The sequence below is a fragment of the Hemitrygon akajei genome, chromosome 22 (genome assembly GCF_048418815.1).
Source record: "Hemitrygon akajei chromosome 22, sHemAka1.3, whole genome shotgun sequence".
Lineage (NCBI taxonomy): Eukaryota > Metazoa > Chordata > Chondrichthyes > Myliobatiformes > Dasyatidae > Hemitrygon > Hemitrygon akajei.
This window is the reverse complement of record NC_133145.1, coordinates 44866217-44882733: the sequence shown is the minus strand read 5'-3', so window position 1 is coordinate 44882733 and position 16517 is coordinate 44866217. Positions and strand designations below refer to the sequence as shown.

The 16517-nt window shown below is 41.3% G+C and overlaps 1 protein-coding gene across 1 annotated transcript in view; it reads right to left on the bottom strand.

Annotated features, from left to right (window-relative positions):
• Positions 1–12553, bottom strand: part of bahcc1b (BAH domain and coiled-coil containing 1b) — a 290919-nt gene extending 278366 nt beyond the window's left edge. The window contains exon 1 of the mRNA XM_073026130.1: positions 12488–12553. The gene's annotated coding sequence lies outside the window, so the exon portion shown is untranslated. The remainder of the gene's footprint in view (positions 1–12487) is intronic.
• Positions 12554–16517: the final 3964 nt, after the last annotated feature.

The window sequence follows — 16517 nt, the reverse complement described above, 5'->3', positions numbered from 1 at the left end:
CGATAACAATCGTTCCCGCATTCATCTTTTTTTAGGACAGAGCCCCGAGCGCTACTTGCGGTCCTCCCCCGATTCCCCGCCCAGGACGAGAACTCCCAAGCATGTTTATTGCCCTGAACTTTCTGGCGAGGTCATGGCCCTGGGAAAAGCGTGACGTCGTCCTGGGACCCCCTGGAATGACGTCAACCCCTTTCGCGGCTCGATGGCGTCATCGGGTTGACGTCAGCCACCGCTAAATTTTCAGAACAAGCTGAGATTCGAGTAAATTATCCGTCTAGGCTAAAGCGTGTCTTCACAGAAAGAAGTTTCGCATCGTTTGAAATAATGGCTTCTTCACGAGTGCACTTATTTCGTACGAACTGATGTCTGTATTTATTGTTGGATTATTGATCGTTAGTATTGATTGGCGATACTTTACACTCTCTATCGCCTTCATCATTTGGCCACTGAAACTGCTGCCTTCAATTTTTAAGGTTCCTGCAAGTCTGGAAGCACAGCGGCATGTCTGGGTCCTCGTATCTGCGCACAGCCTGCAGAATTTTATCAGTTTTCAACTTATATCGTGGAGCAATTTTCCTGGACACGTCCAGGAAAAGTGAAAATCCCAAACGTGGGGAAATTAAACTCAAACGCACAGTGTATTGTTTACAGCTGTAAGTCAGTGCCGACACTGAACACCAATGGAGATGGAATGTTCGAACTGTTTGGCCTCAACGCACACAGCCTTTTCTAGACTAGTGACTTCCCCGGAAATATAACCAGTGGTATTTATACACAACTTTACATAGTCCGGGAGAAGGCTTTTATTAGCGTCTTCTTGAAGTTACCCTTTAAATGCATCATATAATTTTGATAGTCAACCATAAACATGTTATATTTTTATGTGAAAACAAATTGATTCTACCTATGACTTTTTCCTCAAAAGGAAACAAATCAATTCAATATTTATTCTTTCATGGTGAATCTGTCCATCCATCCTAGAATAATATTTCTCCTGTTCATCCATTATATTTGATTGTTTAATATTCTAAACTAATTCACAACGACATGAAGTGTTATTTCCACCTTTAGTTAAGTATCACTCACAAATTAAAATCACATCAGAAACTTTGGTTATTTAATACTTCGTAAGAGTCATTAAACTATAATTTTGTCGTAGTAAGAAAAACAAATGACTCCAGAACTTTTAAAACTCATTGATTATACATATGCAGCCTTAAGCTGTCATTTTATTGTCTTGCATATTACCATTTCTTCATTAACCATTTGATTGAATAGTAATTGAAATAATTTTTCTTGATAATAGTTTATAACTAACTGCTGGATTTAAAATAATAAATATTTAACAAAAATGTTCAACTTATATTGCTGGTATAAAATTGACAGGAAGGGCAGCTTTTTGAGCATTGCACTAATTTTACAGTTAATTATTGAGCCAAAGATCATTAAATATTTGCATGAAAACAGCTACAGTTTGAAAAGTTATCACTGACTTCCTTTCTTGGCTGTTCATGTGGGACAGACAGCCTTCATGGCAAGAAGTTGTCCAAAGTCTTCTTAGTCATGGTAATCTCATTTGTGGTCTCCATTACATCCATAGCCCTCAATTGCTCATTAGACGTGGAAGCCCTGAATCGTGCCTAAACTCAAATAGTCCAATGCACTCCTGGCCAACAACCATTATTTTATTATCTGTAAGTTTGATGGTGTTCTGGATTCTGCAGAAGGTTGTTGTGGGTCACAGTGGGACATTGATAGGATGCAGAGCTGGGCTGAGAAGAGGCAGATGGAGTCCTTTCTGGTGAAGTGTAAAGTGACTCACCTCAGAAAGTCGAACTTGAAGGCAGAGTACAAAGTTGATGGCAGGATTTCTAGCAGCGTTGAGGAAAACAGGGAAAGTGGACTCCATGTCCATAGACCCGTCAAGTTGTTAGGATGGTTATAGGAAGGCACATAGTGTGTTGGCCTTCATTAGTTGGGGAACTGAGTTCAAGAGCCACAAGTTTATGTTGCAGCTTTATAAAACTCTGCTTAGACCACACTTGGAGCATTGTGTTCCGTTCTGGTCACCTCATTCTAGGAGGGATGTCAGAGCTTCAGATAGAGTGCGGAGGAGATTTACCAGGATGCTGCCTGGATTGGAGAGCATGTTTTATGAGGATAGGCTAAGTGAACTAAGGCTTTCCCCTTTGGAGTGAAGAAGGATGAGGGGTGACTTGACAGAGGTGTACAGTATAAGATTATAAGAGGCATAGGTGGAATGGACAGCCAGAGACATTTTCCAGCGCGGAAGTAGCTAATGCAAGGGAAGGAAAAATAGAGGGCTTAGTGGGAGAGAAGTGTTGATCTTGGAGTAGGTTGAAAGGTTGGCATGGTGAGCCAAAGGCCCTGTACTGTTCTATGTTCTATGTTTAAGCTTGATGATATCTAAAAGTCTGCTATCTGACTCCTATTTCGAGCCGGGTTCCATTCACCTACCTTGCATGCTGACCTGATTTAGCTCCTGGTTGCCCTGTACTTCATTTTTGAAATTCCCACCCTTATTTTCAAATCGCTCAGAGAAGAGATTTCTAAACTCCCTCGTGATCTATGTAATTTCGTAACTCCCTTAAGACCTCTAAAGATGAAAGAGATTAACGATTCACTTTATTTGTCACACGTACATCAAAAGATGGAAGCACACAGCGAAATGTATCATCTTGCATCAAATCTGCAAATCTTGTTGCTGGGCATTCTGCAAATGCTGCCATGCTTCGACACCCAAGATAGTAGGCCCACAACTCACTCATCCTAACTGTACGTCTTTGCAAACTGGTGCACCCGGAGAAAGCCCATTCAGTCAGTGGGGGAACATACGAACTTCTTACCGGCAGCAGCGGGAATTGAGCACTGATCGGTGATTACTGGTGCTGTAAAGCAGTGCGCTAACCGCTACGCTTTCATGTAGCCCTCAGAAACATAGAAATCTACAGCACAACACGGGCCCCTTGACCCACAATGTTGTGTCGACTGTGTAACCTACTCTGCATCCTTCCCCTTCACAATATCCAATGTGCAATGAGTATTGGATGAAGATAGAAACCCTAGTGGCATGATTTCAGGAATATAACTTTCCTCAATATCAGCAAAACAAAAGAACTGGTCATTAACTTCAGCAAGCCAGATGAGTATATATCCAATCTGTATAAATGGTGCTGAGGTTAAGATGGTTGGAAACTTCAAGCTTCCAAGTGTAAGTACCACTAACACCTTGTCTTGTTCCAGCCATGTGGGCACTATGGCTAAGAAAGCACACCCGCCCCTCTACACCCTCAGGAGGCTAGGGGAATTCAACGTGTCCTCTATGTTCCTCACCAATGTTTACATATAAGCCACAGACAGCATACTATCTGAATGGATTACAGCCTAGTGTGGCAACTGTTCTGCCCAAGACTGCAAAAAAGTGCAGGATTGTGAACAAGCCCAGTCTATAAGAGAACCAGCCTCCCTTCTCTTGACCCAGTCTACAGCTCCTGCTGCCTTGGGAAAGCAGCCAACATAATCAAGAACCCCTTCCACCCCAGTTATTGTCTCTTCTTAAATACAAGAGGTTCTGCAGATGCTGGAAATCCAGAAGAACGCACACAAAATGCTGGTGGAACTCAGCAGGTCAAGCAGCATCAATGGAAAGGAACAAACAGCCAACATTTTGGGCCGAGGTCCTTCATTAGGACTGCAAAATAAGGGGGCTCTTTTCCAGTCCGCTTAGTTTTCAGTCCTGATGTAGTACCTTGGCATGAAACATCAACTGTTCATTCTTCTCCATAGATGCTGCCAGACATGCTGAGTTCCTCCAGCATTTTGTGTGTGTGTGTGTCATTCTCTCTTCTTCCCCTTCCCATCAGGCAGAAGATACAAAAGCCTGAAAGCACATTTCACTAGGTTCAAGGACAGTGTCCATGCTGCTGTTATAAGACTCCTGAATGGACCTGTCATGCAATAAAACTCAATATTTGATCTCTCCGTCTGCTTTGTTGTGGTTCTTGCATTTTATTTGTCTACCTGCACGTACTTTCTCGGTAACTGTACCACTATATTAGTATTCTTTTTTTGACCTTTTCCGTTTGCACTATCTTGACGTGCATAAGCACGGCATGCAAGCAATAGCTCTTCTCTATATTTCGGTACATGTGACAATAATAAACCAATTACCAAATGCCAGTTCTAGCATGTTGATCTCTGAATTTAATTGCTCCATCATTGAAAGCTGTATTTTCAGCCTCCAAGGCCCTAAGCTTTGGAATTCTTTCCTTAATTCTCTTTGGTTTCTTTCTCTCTTCCTTTAAAAGGCTTGGTAAAACCCATCATTGACTCAGTTTTTGGTCATTCTCCCAAATGCCTTCTTTGGCTTAGTGTCAAAATTTATTTGAGTGGTGCTCCTCTGAAGAGCCTTAGGCTATTTTGCTATTTTAAAATACTGCATAAAACAAATTGTTGCTATTGAGTGCTATTGCTGGCTGTTACCAACATCCTTATCAGTGCCTAGATCAATAGCTGGCTATCAGTGTAGGGATCCTCCTGCAGCAATAATGTTTGGACATAGTATTACTGGTAGAGGAAGCCTATTTGGGGACAGCAGCCATATGGACCCAAATGATTGTAAGCTGTACTGATGTTGGCAATGTACTTTGTTTACACAACAGGTCTTAATTTTGCATGGGGTCTTTACACAACATTGCCAAGATGTATCTTATGCAGAATATCTCAGACTGAGACTGCGTCAAAGCAATGAAAGGAATATATTGGCAGATGCTATGTGAGATGACAGTACAGACATTTTGGTTAAGATTTGAACAACATGGTACTGGGAAAGTGCTTCCAGAAGGTTTACCACATTATGCACAAATTAAGCGCCATAGGATATTTTCTCAAATCTCAGCTCGTTTTACAGTAGATTTCCTAAAGAGGTAAGTTCTACGTTAGACAGTCCTCTGCTGTCACAATGAAGCCTCTGTCAGGTTGGAGGAGCAACACTTCATATTCCATCTGGGTAGCCTCCAACTTGATGGCATGAACATCAATTTCTCTGACTTTCAGTAATTTTTCCCCCTCCCCTTGCTTCTTCAATTCCCCCCTCTTACCTCTTCCCCTCACCTGCCTATCACATCCCTGTGGTACTCTTCCTCCTTCCCTTTCTCCTATGGTCCACTCTCCTCTCCTATCAAAATCCTTCTTCTCCGGGCCTTTACCTTTTCCATCTATCACTTCCCAGGTTCTCACTTTATCCCCCGTTCCACCATCCACCTGGATTCACCGACCTCCTTCAAGCTTGTACTCCTCCCCCTCCCCCACCTTCTTATTCTGGCTTCTTCCCCCTGCACCCCCAGTCCTGATGAAGGGTCTTGTCCCAAAATGTCAACTGTTCATTCCTTTCCACAGATGCTGCCTGACCTGCTGAGGTCCTCCAGCATATTGTATGTTCAAAGTTCAAAGTACATTTCTTATCAAGTGTATACCTCAGATAAATACTTTGTGGAGATCTGTGATATATATGATCATATGATATATATGTACAATGTCTGAAATACATCTTCTGGAAATGTTTGTTTGATGATGAACTTCAATAAAAAAAATTACAAAAAAAAGAATGTATGATTTATACAACCTTGAGATTTGTTTCTCTACAGGCAGCCACAAAATAAGAAACCCAAAAGAACCCAATTATAAAATAAACACTGACGCCCAATGCACAAAGAAAGGGGAAAAACACAAATCATGCAAACAACACTCTGAACCAAAATGAATCCTTAGATCCGAACCCCAAGGCAGCCCAGAGAAGGCCCAAAGCCTCAGTATCCGTTGGTATCATATCAGTGGGCACAGAGCACAACAGTCAGGACACCCTTCATAGACGTAGCGCCATGGAGAGAGAGAAGTGAACATCGTGGGAGAGTGAGTAATGTCTTTCCAGTCTATCTAGGCCAGTGTTTAAATTGTCCAAACAGCATATCGTACCTCACACTAGGACCTGGGCCCCAGCGCAGGAAAATGCACCAGACCTTGACCATGCTGCGCAGTGACTCGCTCCGGGCCCAGATTTCGCCGCCCAGCTCAAAGCTGCTCTCGACTTCTCCAAATCGGCTCAGCACCCAGAATGACTGACCTTGCACCCAGGCCAGTTGTATGGGTGTTAGAACTACTCTGCCTCGACTTCTGCTCTCCAAATGGCTCACTCCATCTTCGTCGATTCTGCAACGTACCAGCACGGTTCATCTGTCAAATGTGCTTCACCTTCGTTTGCCTCTCCAACTTTTGCAGTGATAATTTACCACAATTTACTTCAGAAAAGGTGTTATTAGTAATGTTTTAAATCAAATGTCTTTTGAACTACCAGTAAACTGTTGCACGTGTTTGGTAGTGCCATTTTAAACCGGAAGTACAGTTATTACAAATATGTATTACAGCTAGACAATGCCTACTTGTTCAGAATGCCTATTTGGTTAACTCTATCAGCATGCCAGAAGAAAGACCATTCAAAATATTAACAGATTTGCCTAATAAGTAAACATTCTAAACATATTTGAAAACAATAAGAGGCATTCATTTTTCAATGTTCCAGTGATTAATTAAGAAGGAATATCATGTCAGATCTCTATGATTCAGCACATGCTACACCACAGATGGTTAGTTTCAATTTAAGTAGGATTTGACATATTTTCCAATGACAATCATCCAGTAATGAATATGACAAAGCAGAGAGCAGCGTTTCTCACCAGGGAAAAAAAGGAATAACAAGTTTAGAACACCTTTGTTGAGTAAGTCAAACCTTTAAAATCCCCAAAACACTCGGTGGCTGATTATTTCATTTGTGATCCCCTAACTTTTTGGTGGTGCTGGTCAGAGAGACCGTTGAACAGCACAGGAGAATTCCCCTGCTCTTAGAAAATCCTCAAAACACTCGGTGGCTGATTATTTCATTTGCGATCCCCTAACCTTTTTGGTGGTGCTGGTCAGAGAGACCGTTGAACAGCACAGGAGAATTCCCCTGCTCTTAGAGTCATAGAGCACTACAGCACAAAAGCAGGCCCCTCAACCCATTTAATTAATGCCAAACTGTAACTCTGCCCTGTTCCATAGATCAGCATCTGGACCATAGGCTGCCATGCCCCTCCCATTCAAACTTAACTAAAACGTTTCAATCAAATCTTCATCCACACTGGCAGCTGATTCCACACTCACACCACCCTCTTGAGTGAAGAAGTTTCCCCTTTAGGTTTCCCTTAGATATTTCAACTTTCATCCTTAACCTATGATCTCCATTTCTAGTCTCACTCAACCGATGTAGAAAAAGCCTGCTTGCATTTACCCTATCTATACCCGTTATAACTTTCTATACCTCCATCAAATTCTCCGAAGCTCCAGGGAATAAAGTTCTAACCTATTCAATTTTTTACTATAACTTGGGTCCTCAAGTCCCAGCAACATCCTTGTAAAATTTCTCTTTCTCCTTGTAAAATCTTCTTGATGTCTTTCCTGTAGGTAGGTGACCAGAATTGCACACAAAGAACTGGATAGGATTGCTGAAAGATGGCAGTTATGACATTACATGGCATCCTCCATTTTGCAATGAAAATAATGTGTTCAACAACTTTGATTGGTGCTTTAAGTGATGAATCATTGACAGAGGGTCAAGTGGCTTTAAGTGAGTGAAGGCAGCCCATTATCAGAATCCTGGGAGTAAAAGGCAGTATCCAGGTCACACGAAGAAGCTCCATTTTATTCCAAAACAATGCTTCCTATTTTGAGATTTCCCTACAAATGGAAACAACTTCTCAAAAATTTGACAAGACTCTATTTTATCAAGCCCATGGAAAATCTTCAGTGTTTCAATATTTCAAGTTTATTGCTACCATAGGCATACATGTAAAGTGTTTGAAAGCCATGAAAATGAGCATGTTACTGGACTGGCACTGTACATTACAGGACAAAGACAAGTTTAAGTTAACCTAAATTTAAATTAATGTAAATACAACTTACATTAGTGTGAAAAAAATATCAAAATAAGTGATGATCATAGTTAATTGTCAACACTTCCATCCAGCAATCAACATAGTGAACCATCCTCTAGTATGCCTAACTAGAGGACAGTTATCTAGCATCTACTCTTGCGGAATCCATCTACTTCAATGAAATCAACTTTTTCTCACTCCAGTGAAGATACTCTCTGGTGGTTGACCATCGAATCCAATGATGACAGGAAAGATCTGCAACAGAAGCCATTGCTCCAGGGTAGTTCCACTCTGTCGGCCTCAGACGTCCGGGTCCAGTGGTACGAACAAGTGTCACAAACTGGGGTCTTCCTTGGTTGCAGTGGATGGCCATGACATCTTCTGTGCCTCGTCATGCCCTTCACTCTCCATGGAGTGTTCCTAACCATTGGCTCTCACTGTAGATCTCATCCGCCTGAGCTGACTTTGCGTGCTAGGACAGGCATGTCTTTATCTCAATGGGTATGAGGCCACCGGCTACACTCGCCTGAGTCAGCCCGCCTGTCGAAGCAGTGTACCAGGGTGTGGCCTACAGCTACTTGGAGCCACAGGTGAGAGCTGAGTGTCCTGTGACGACCAAAGGTGAGTGAGCTACCCTAGAATGCACACGACAAGCTGCTTCACCAGAGGTGCTACCCGATAGGTAATGCTATTCAAATTCCTCCTATATAATCACCTCCACATTCCAGTGACCAAGGCTTTGAATTTTTGTGCACCATTTCCAGGGCAAATACATCCTTCTCTGGGTTCAGAGAACAATATGGCGCACAATGCTCTTAGTGCTTTCACCCCAAATCCATACAGATTCTAAGGAAACATTCCCAAATTTTGTAATCTAACTCTTTATAATGTAGTTCATTATAACTACAACTGGAAGAAATTTGACAAAACTGGCACTGATCTATGATATTTTAATAAACCGTAAGACAAACTGAAGGACCAATCCTTAAAGTGAACTGTATTCTTCCAGATATCATTAGCTCTCCAAAACAAAGCGTTATCTGCAATGTATTTTCCCAAGGAGTGGGAAAAATTCCAGTTCGCAGTGACAGTTTATTTCTTCGGATCGCCAATACACCAAATAGTTGGTTAATGACTAACAGCTTCATGAAGTAGTGCAGACCTACTTAGTTGTAATAGCTGATTGCCAAGTTTCTCACAGAGAAGAAACTCATTTCCAGTCTGCTATTATCAAATAATCACCCCAGAAGCCAAGTGACTCTCAAGAATCCTCTATTCTCACTCATCTTAAGAAAATAATTACTAATTGGCCTTTGGACAACTCATGTATGCAGATTTAAGCCTTGCATAGAAAACTGCAAATATATAATTTATCCATATGAACTTTTACTGAAGTCCAAGCTAACAATTCTTGTGGGTTTTGTAAGCCAGATTGCCAATTTATGTAGACTTATGAGTTTTGGGCCTCAGATCCAGGTCTAATAGGATGTGGCTTCAAACTGTTTAAAATTCATTTTATTTTAGGACCCTTAAGACTGGCAGAGGGTGAGACTCTTATCAGTTTGCTGTGTACTCAAAGACAATGAATGAACAGTGGGTTTTATCAACTAACATTTAACAAGAAGTACAGCTTTAAAACAGCTTACTCTGGAAAAAGAAATAGGATTATACCAATGACAAGAACACAGCACCAGATATTCAGGACACACCTTCAGTAAGGATTCTTTATCACTCTTGATCAGCTAATGAGGAATATACCACTTTAATCCTAAAGTGTGAAATTATTGGAGAAAACGCTGAATTGACAGGAGTTTGATTTACTAACAAGGTTCTGGAAGTGGCAGTTAGTTTCATAATGCACACATATCTATCTGGTGGGGAAAATAACCCCTAGTTCACAAAGGAAGCATAATATAATAGAGACAGGAATTGGATAAGTGTTCATCTTCATTATGATTATCTGCCTGATCGTCAATTCAAGATTGCTAAATTTGAAGCAGAGATGAATTCTGAAAGAGGATGAAACAGTAAGGCCTCAAGGATAAGATTATATTCCTGATCCCTGGTTCAAAACTAGGCAGAAGCACTCTGGAATCTTTTATTATCATGTGGTATAGCGGTTAGCACAATGCTTTATAGTGCCAGTGATAACCGATCAGGGTACCATTCCCACTGCTGTCAGTAAGGAGTTTGTATCTTTGCCTCTTAACACGTTGGTTTCCTCTGGGTGCTCTGTTTTACTCCTACATTCCACAAAGATGTATGGGTCACTGTGTTGGCAACACTTGCAGGCTGCCCCCATCGTTGGTCATTGACGCAAAATGAAGCTTTTCACTGTATGTTTGAAGTTGCGATATAGATACGACAAATAATGCTTATCTTGAATATTTTAATGTGATGCTGTAATGTGGCAACACAGAAGGCAAATGGCTAAAGGAGGTATATGCCCAAAAATGGAAACATCTTGTTTTTACCGAACATATCCAGTTTCATCTTGGGAAGGATGAAATAAGTTAGGTATCAGGCACGAAAACGGTAGGATAAAAATGTCAGAAGAGAAAGAACATAATGAAAGAGCAAAATAAACAATTCTGTTTGCCATATCATAATTTTTCAAATTCCACTGTGTTATTTGTTTAGGGTCACATTAAAAGATGAAAGAATAAATATTAGCTTTATTTGTCACATGTACATCAAAATATCAAAACATACAGTGAAATACGTCTTTTAGTGCCAATGACCAGAATAGGAAGGTCACAATTTTTGAACTTCGATATCCCATGAAGTTCATTAAATCAGAATAAGACATTATTCATTTACTCATGAAGGAAAGACTCATAATTTGTGCTTCTAAAGGGACCCAAGAAAAGGGCAGCCTCAGCTCCGTATTGATCACGTGTACAATGCATTCAGTCTTTGTGCCCACAGTCAACTTCACTTATTTATTTAGCGATGTAGGCCCTTCTGCCTTGGAGCCATGCTGCCCCCAGTAAGCCCACAAACCTGATTATCCGTAGCCTAATCATGGAACAACTCACAATGACCAATTAGCCTACCCGGTAAATCTTTGGACTTGTAAGAGGAAACCGGAGCACCTGCAGAGAACCCACGCACTCTGTGTGGATGACGCACAGAGAATTGAACTCTGAGGTATAATAAATGCGTGCTAACCACTACGCTACCGTTGCGCGAGCTGAATGCAATGATCCATAGAATAGAGTTTGCAGTGGCATTTCAGGACTCAAAAGGACGAGTAACTTATGCTTATGTATTGATAAAGTGCCATAACCCATACATGTGATATGGCATTAGCCCCACTTGAGGAAGACACCACCACAGGTAGCCAGTGCTGGAGCCCTAGATGCTGACAGTGAGCAGAAAGTAGAGGAAGACAGTGTGTATTAGTGAAGAGCTATAGTGAAAAGGTGCTGATGAGATGTCAATTGGCAGAGAGTAGAGGCCCAGGATCACATGCACCTCAACCCAGCTCGATCAGAAAATGAAGCTTATTGGGAATGTTTTCAAATGGATGCTGGGACCACATCCAGATTCTGACCATAGATTACTTGGCTCCTTACACATAATTCTGTTAAGTGGTCCGGTTATTCTCAGTAGAAATATTCACGAACCAAACATTTACTGCCATCTCTTATATAAATGATGCATTAGAGCATTGGTTTTTGCATTGCAATCTACAAATTATCTGCAAAAGAAGTATTAGTTATGCAAGCAATACAAATACTTTCATTACTCACAAATGCTCCATCTGTCACTATGAATTCTCAGTATCCAAACTTGAATATACAATCATAACCAGCTTCAGTGCCAAGAGAGACAATCCCTTAGGCAACCATTCCACTGTAGAATGTCTACTGTTCCAAGCTCATAGTTACGTGCCTTACGTAGATCAACACAAAAGCAATCTGTTGGCACTTGTAAATAAAACCCAGGGCTACCGGGAAAGGATGCAGCAACTTCATTTCGTTAATGACAGATCAGCATTTTTTGGCAAATTATCACCAGTTGAGCTTCACCAGCTCTCTTAGGCAGTGTTTCAGGAAAAGCACGTGCCCTTAATGACAACAGCAACAATAACCATCACCGTTCACGCATGTCCATCAGGATGAGTCATGGATACTCGGAGAGCCTGTGGTATCCTCCGTAGATCATCAGTTGTTACACAGCATCCATTATTCGACTATGTGAAACTTCATAGTAGGACACTTGCACAACTAACACATAGAAGATAATGACACACCGGAGGCAAATTCAGCAGGAAAGCACATTAAATCTACATCAGTAGTGCAGCACAGCCGAATAAAATTAATTCATTTTTAATAAATCGAGCAGACTGTCTACTGTGCACAAAAGATACATCAGTTGTCTAAAAGCCAAATGTACCAAATATACAACAGATAGGAAAGGCTAAATAGATGTAAACAGAAGTTCCATTGTTATAGCTATCTTCAAACACTATGAAAGCTCAAGAGATAAATTACCTGGAAAAGCAATGAAACATTGACAGAAAGGTCCTGACGAAGGGTCTCGGCCCGAAACGTCGACAGTGCTTCTCCCTATAGATGCTGCCTGGCCTGCTGTGTCCCACCAGCATTTTGTGTGTGTTGTTTGAATTTCCAGCGTCTGCAGATTTCCTCGTGTTTGCAAAGAAAGGTTTTGTCCATTTTCGAGTTTAGGAAGAGTGTCCATAACAACATTTAAGAGACTTCTGCCATAGAAGAAAATATGTCATATATGCTACTTCGAGGTTTGTTTTATTGCAGGCAGTTACAGGAAAATAAAGAAGTGAGAAGAGTACCTGGATGTTGCTTTCTTGTGGCAGCGCTCCTTGTAGATGTGCACAGTAAGGGAGAGGGCTTTGCCTGTGACGGACTGGGCTGTATCCACCACTCTCTGTTGAGTCTTCCACTCCTGGGCATTGGTGTTTCCACACCAGGCCATGATGCAACCAGTCAGGATACTCTCTACTGTGCATTTACAAGTTTGTCAAAGTTTTAGATGACATGCTGAATATATGCAAACTTTGAAGAAAGCAGAGCCACTGTCATGTCTTCTTTGTGATGGCACTTACGTACTGGTACCTGGACAGATCCTATGATGTGATAGGGCATCTTTTTGTCCTTTTAATGAACTTACATGGAACTTTTAATGCAGTGTTCTTCAACCCAACCCTACCCACTACATCTCTCAACTTGCCAGATAGAGGCTCTATCCCTTACAGTACCATTCAACTCTTGACTTGCATTACAGATCTTCCATCACCAGAACTTATTAACATAGAATTGTGGAAGTCATTCTCCACATCATTGATCATCACCAGTGATCAACGAGCTAAGAATGCATTTACCTAATTTACAACTGAGAGCTTGACATTGCTGGATGAAGGTGTCCAGATCCTTGGTGCCAAGAATCTGCTGCAAAGAAGTTCAGTGATATAAATGAGGCTCCCATGGATGATGTTGAAACAAACACCTCTGACAATAATCTTTGGTACCTATCAAAGCATGCTCTTTATCATCAGGAACATTCAGAAATGATCAACATTGTCTAAAAAGCAAATTATTAAACATTCTAAAGCTTGAATACTCAAAAATGACAATATTTAGAACAATTGAATTGAATTTAACACAATTGAAAAGATGTGAATTATCTTTAAATTCTGTATTACCATTTAGCCTATCAGATTGCTTTTACTTCAACCCCTTTACCTCTTCCACCTATCATCTGCCAGTTTGTACTCCTATCCCCCACCTTTTGTCTGGAATGCACTGCCTCAGAAGGCAGTGGAGGCCAATTCTCTGGATGCTTTCAAGAAGGAGCTAGATAGGTATCTTATGGATAGGGGAATCAAGGGATATGGGGACAAGGCAGGAACTGGGTATTGATAGTAGATGATCAGCCATGATCTCAGAATGGCGGTACAGGCTCAAAGGGCCGAATGGTCTACTTCTGCACCTATTGTCCATTGTCTATTGTCTTTTTATTCTGTCTTCTCCCATCTTCCATGTCCAATTTCTGATGAAGTGTTGCGATACAAAAAGTTGACTCTTTATTCCTCTTCATAGATGCTGCCTAACATGGCGAGTTCCTCCAGCATTCTGTGTGTGTTGTCTCTTGTTTCTGTATCTGCTATTTTAGAGGTAGATTTACTAGCATTTGTGCTGGGGAATTGTTGCAGCTTTGCTTTCTGCTGCTGGACTCCATGGAGACTGCAGCTACACAGTGCAGCAGGGAATCTGCTGGTGAAGAACACCCAGGAAGTTCGAGATTTCAGCCCTCGCACAGGCGTGTGTAGCAATCCTAGTTATGATGAACCTTACGCTGCACTTCCACTCTGAGCTAACTCCACAACCTATGGACTCACCGTCCAGGAATCTACAACTCATGTTCTTAGCATTATTTATTTACTTATTTTAAAATTATTATTATTATTATTATACACAATTTGTCTTCTTTTGCACATTGGTTGCTTGTCAGATTTTACCTATGTATAGTTTTTTCATAAATTCTATTGTATTTCTTTACTTTCCTATAAATGCCTACAAGAAAATGAATTTCAAGTTAGTATATGATAAAATATACATACTTTGATAATAAACTTACTTTGACTTTGACTTTAAATTCGACAGAACTCTTTCCCGTCAGAATTTCCCAGAACTTTTTTTTCAGTTTCCCTTTGCCATTGTTTGACCGCCTGTTATAGTTTTTATTACTTTACAGGGTGATTTTCACGTTAGAGCAGCAAATGACCTATGATGAGAAACAATTCACAGGAGGTGTAGACTTGCCAACTGGCTGCTATATTTCTTCCTGTTCTGAATGTTGGGTGGCCCTTGATTAAGCCGGCCTCTATCTGAAACAGACAAAGGCCTAATCAATGTATGTTAATCAGGGTCATATTACATTGCCAAAACTTCAACAGCAGTTTTGTTTATGTCCACAGTAATATCCCTAGTTCCCCCTCCTGCCTGCAAAAACCCACAGGTTGTAGAAGATGGGAAGTGGCTATTTCCAACACTATTAAATGGATCCACAGCTGGTTCAAGATAAAGTCATGGAAAGTTTTGGGGATATTTTGTATAGTGTTTTTTGGCTACTTACATCATTACAAAGAAGCTACACAGTATTTTGAACACTTAAGGGATTCCTGGCAAAAATAAGGTTCTTCTTGGTGGTCCTTTTGGCAATTCCACACCGGCTAAAGGAGGAAGGAGCAATTAGGAAGTGCAGCTGCAGGGAGAACAAATAGAATCCTTACTTCCCCACAAAGTTTATTGACCCAGGACAACACCCCCAGAGTTCTCCTAGGAGCCAATGTGCAAGGAAGCTGTTTTACTCCATGAAAGGGGGTCAGAGATGTTACACCTCTTGTAACTAGAACTGTGAAAACTGCCACCAGTGAAGCAGCAGAGCCAGCAACGGCCGAGCCCACTACAGCCCTGAATTTCTTTGGCTTTGATATCCATCTCACAGTTCACACCCACCAGGTGAGCAACAGATACAGTTTTACCGCACCAGGTATCTATTACCTACTCATTGCCCCTACATGACAAAAGAGAAGCTGAGTGTTCATGGACAAAGATAATATCATTTCCTGCCCCAGTGATAAATCAAGGTGCAACTCTACTTCTATTGGGTCCATGGTGTACATATGTAATATTCAGCAGATAACAGAGGTCTAAGTAAACAATACTACTCTCTGACTAATATGGTCACTTCCATGAGTGCAGATCATAAAGGAAACCTTTGTATGATGCATGTTTGCTCTGAAATGGAACCAATTTAGATGAGGACATTCTAATGACCCATCCTGATGAAGGTTCTCAGCCCAAAGCGTCGACCTGGACTAGACCTCTTCCCACCCTGTTACTTGTAAAAATGCCATTCCCTTCTTTCAATTCCTCCACCTCCACTGCATCTGCTCTCAGCATGATGTAACAAAACACACTGATGAAGGTAGAGCAATGGATATAGTGTAAATAGATTTCAGTAAGGCATTTGATAAGGTTCCCCATGCAAAGCTCATTCAGAAACTAATGAGGCATGGGATCCAAGGAGACCTTGCTTTCTGGATCCATAAGGCAAAGGTTGGTTGTAGGTGGTTCGTATTCTGCATGGAGGTTGGTGACCAGTGGTGTTCTGCAGGGATCTGTTCTGGGGCCCCTCCACTTTGTGATTTTAAAAATCACCTGGATGAGAAAATAGAAGGGTGGGTTAGTAAGCTTGCTGATGATACAAAAGTTGGGGGTGTTGTGGATAGTCTGGAGGGTTGTCAGAAGTTACAGCGGGACATTGATAGGACGCAGAACTGGGCTGAGAAGTGGCAGATGGAGTTCAACGCAGGTAGGCATGAAGTGGTTCATTTCGGTAGTTCAAATTTGAAGACAGAATATAATATTAATGGTAGACTCTTGGCAATGTGGAGGATCAGAGAGGTCTTGGGCTTTGTATTCATAGGACACAAAGCTACTGCGCAGGTTGACAATGTTGTTAAGAAGATGTATAGTATGC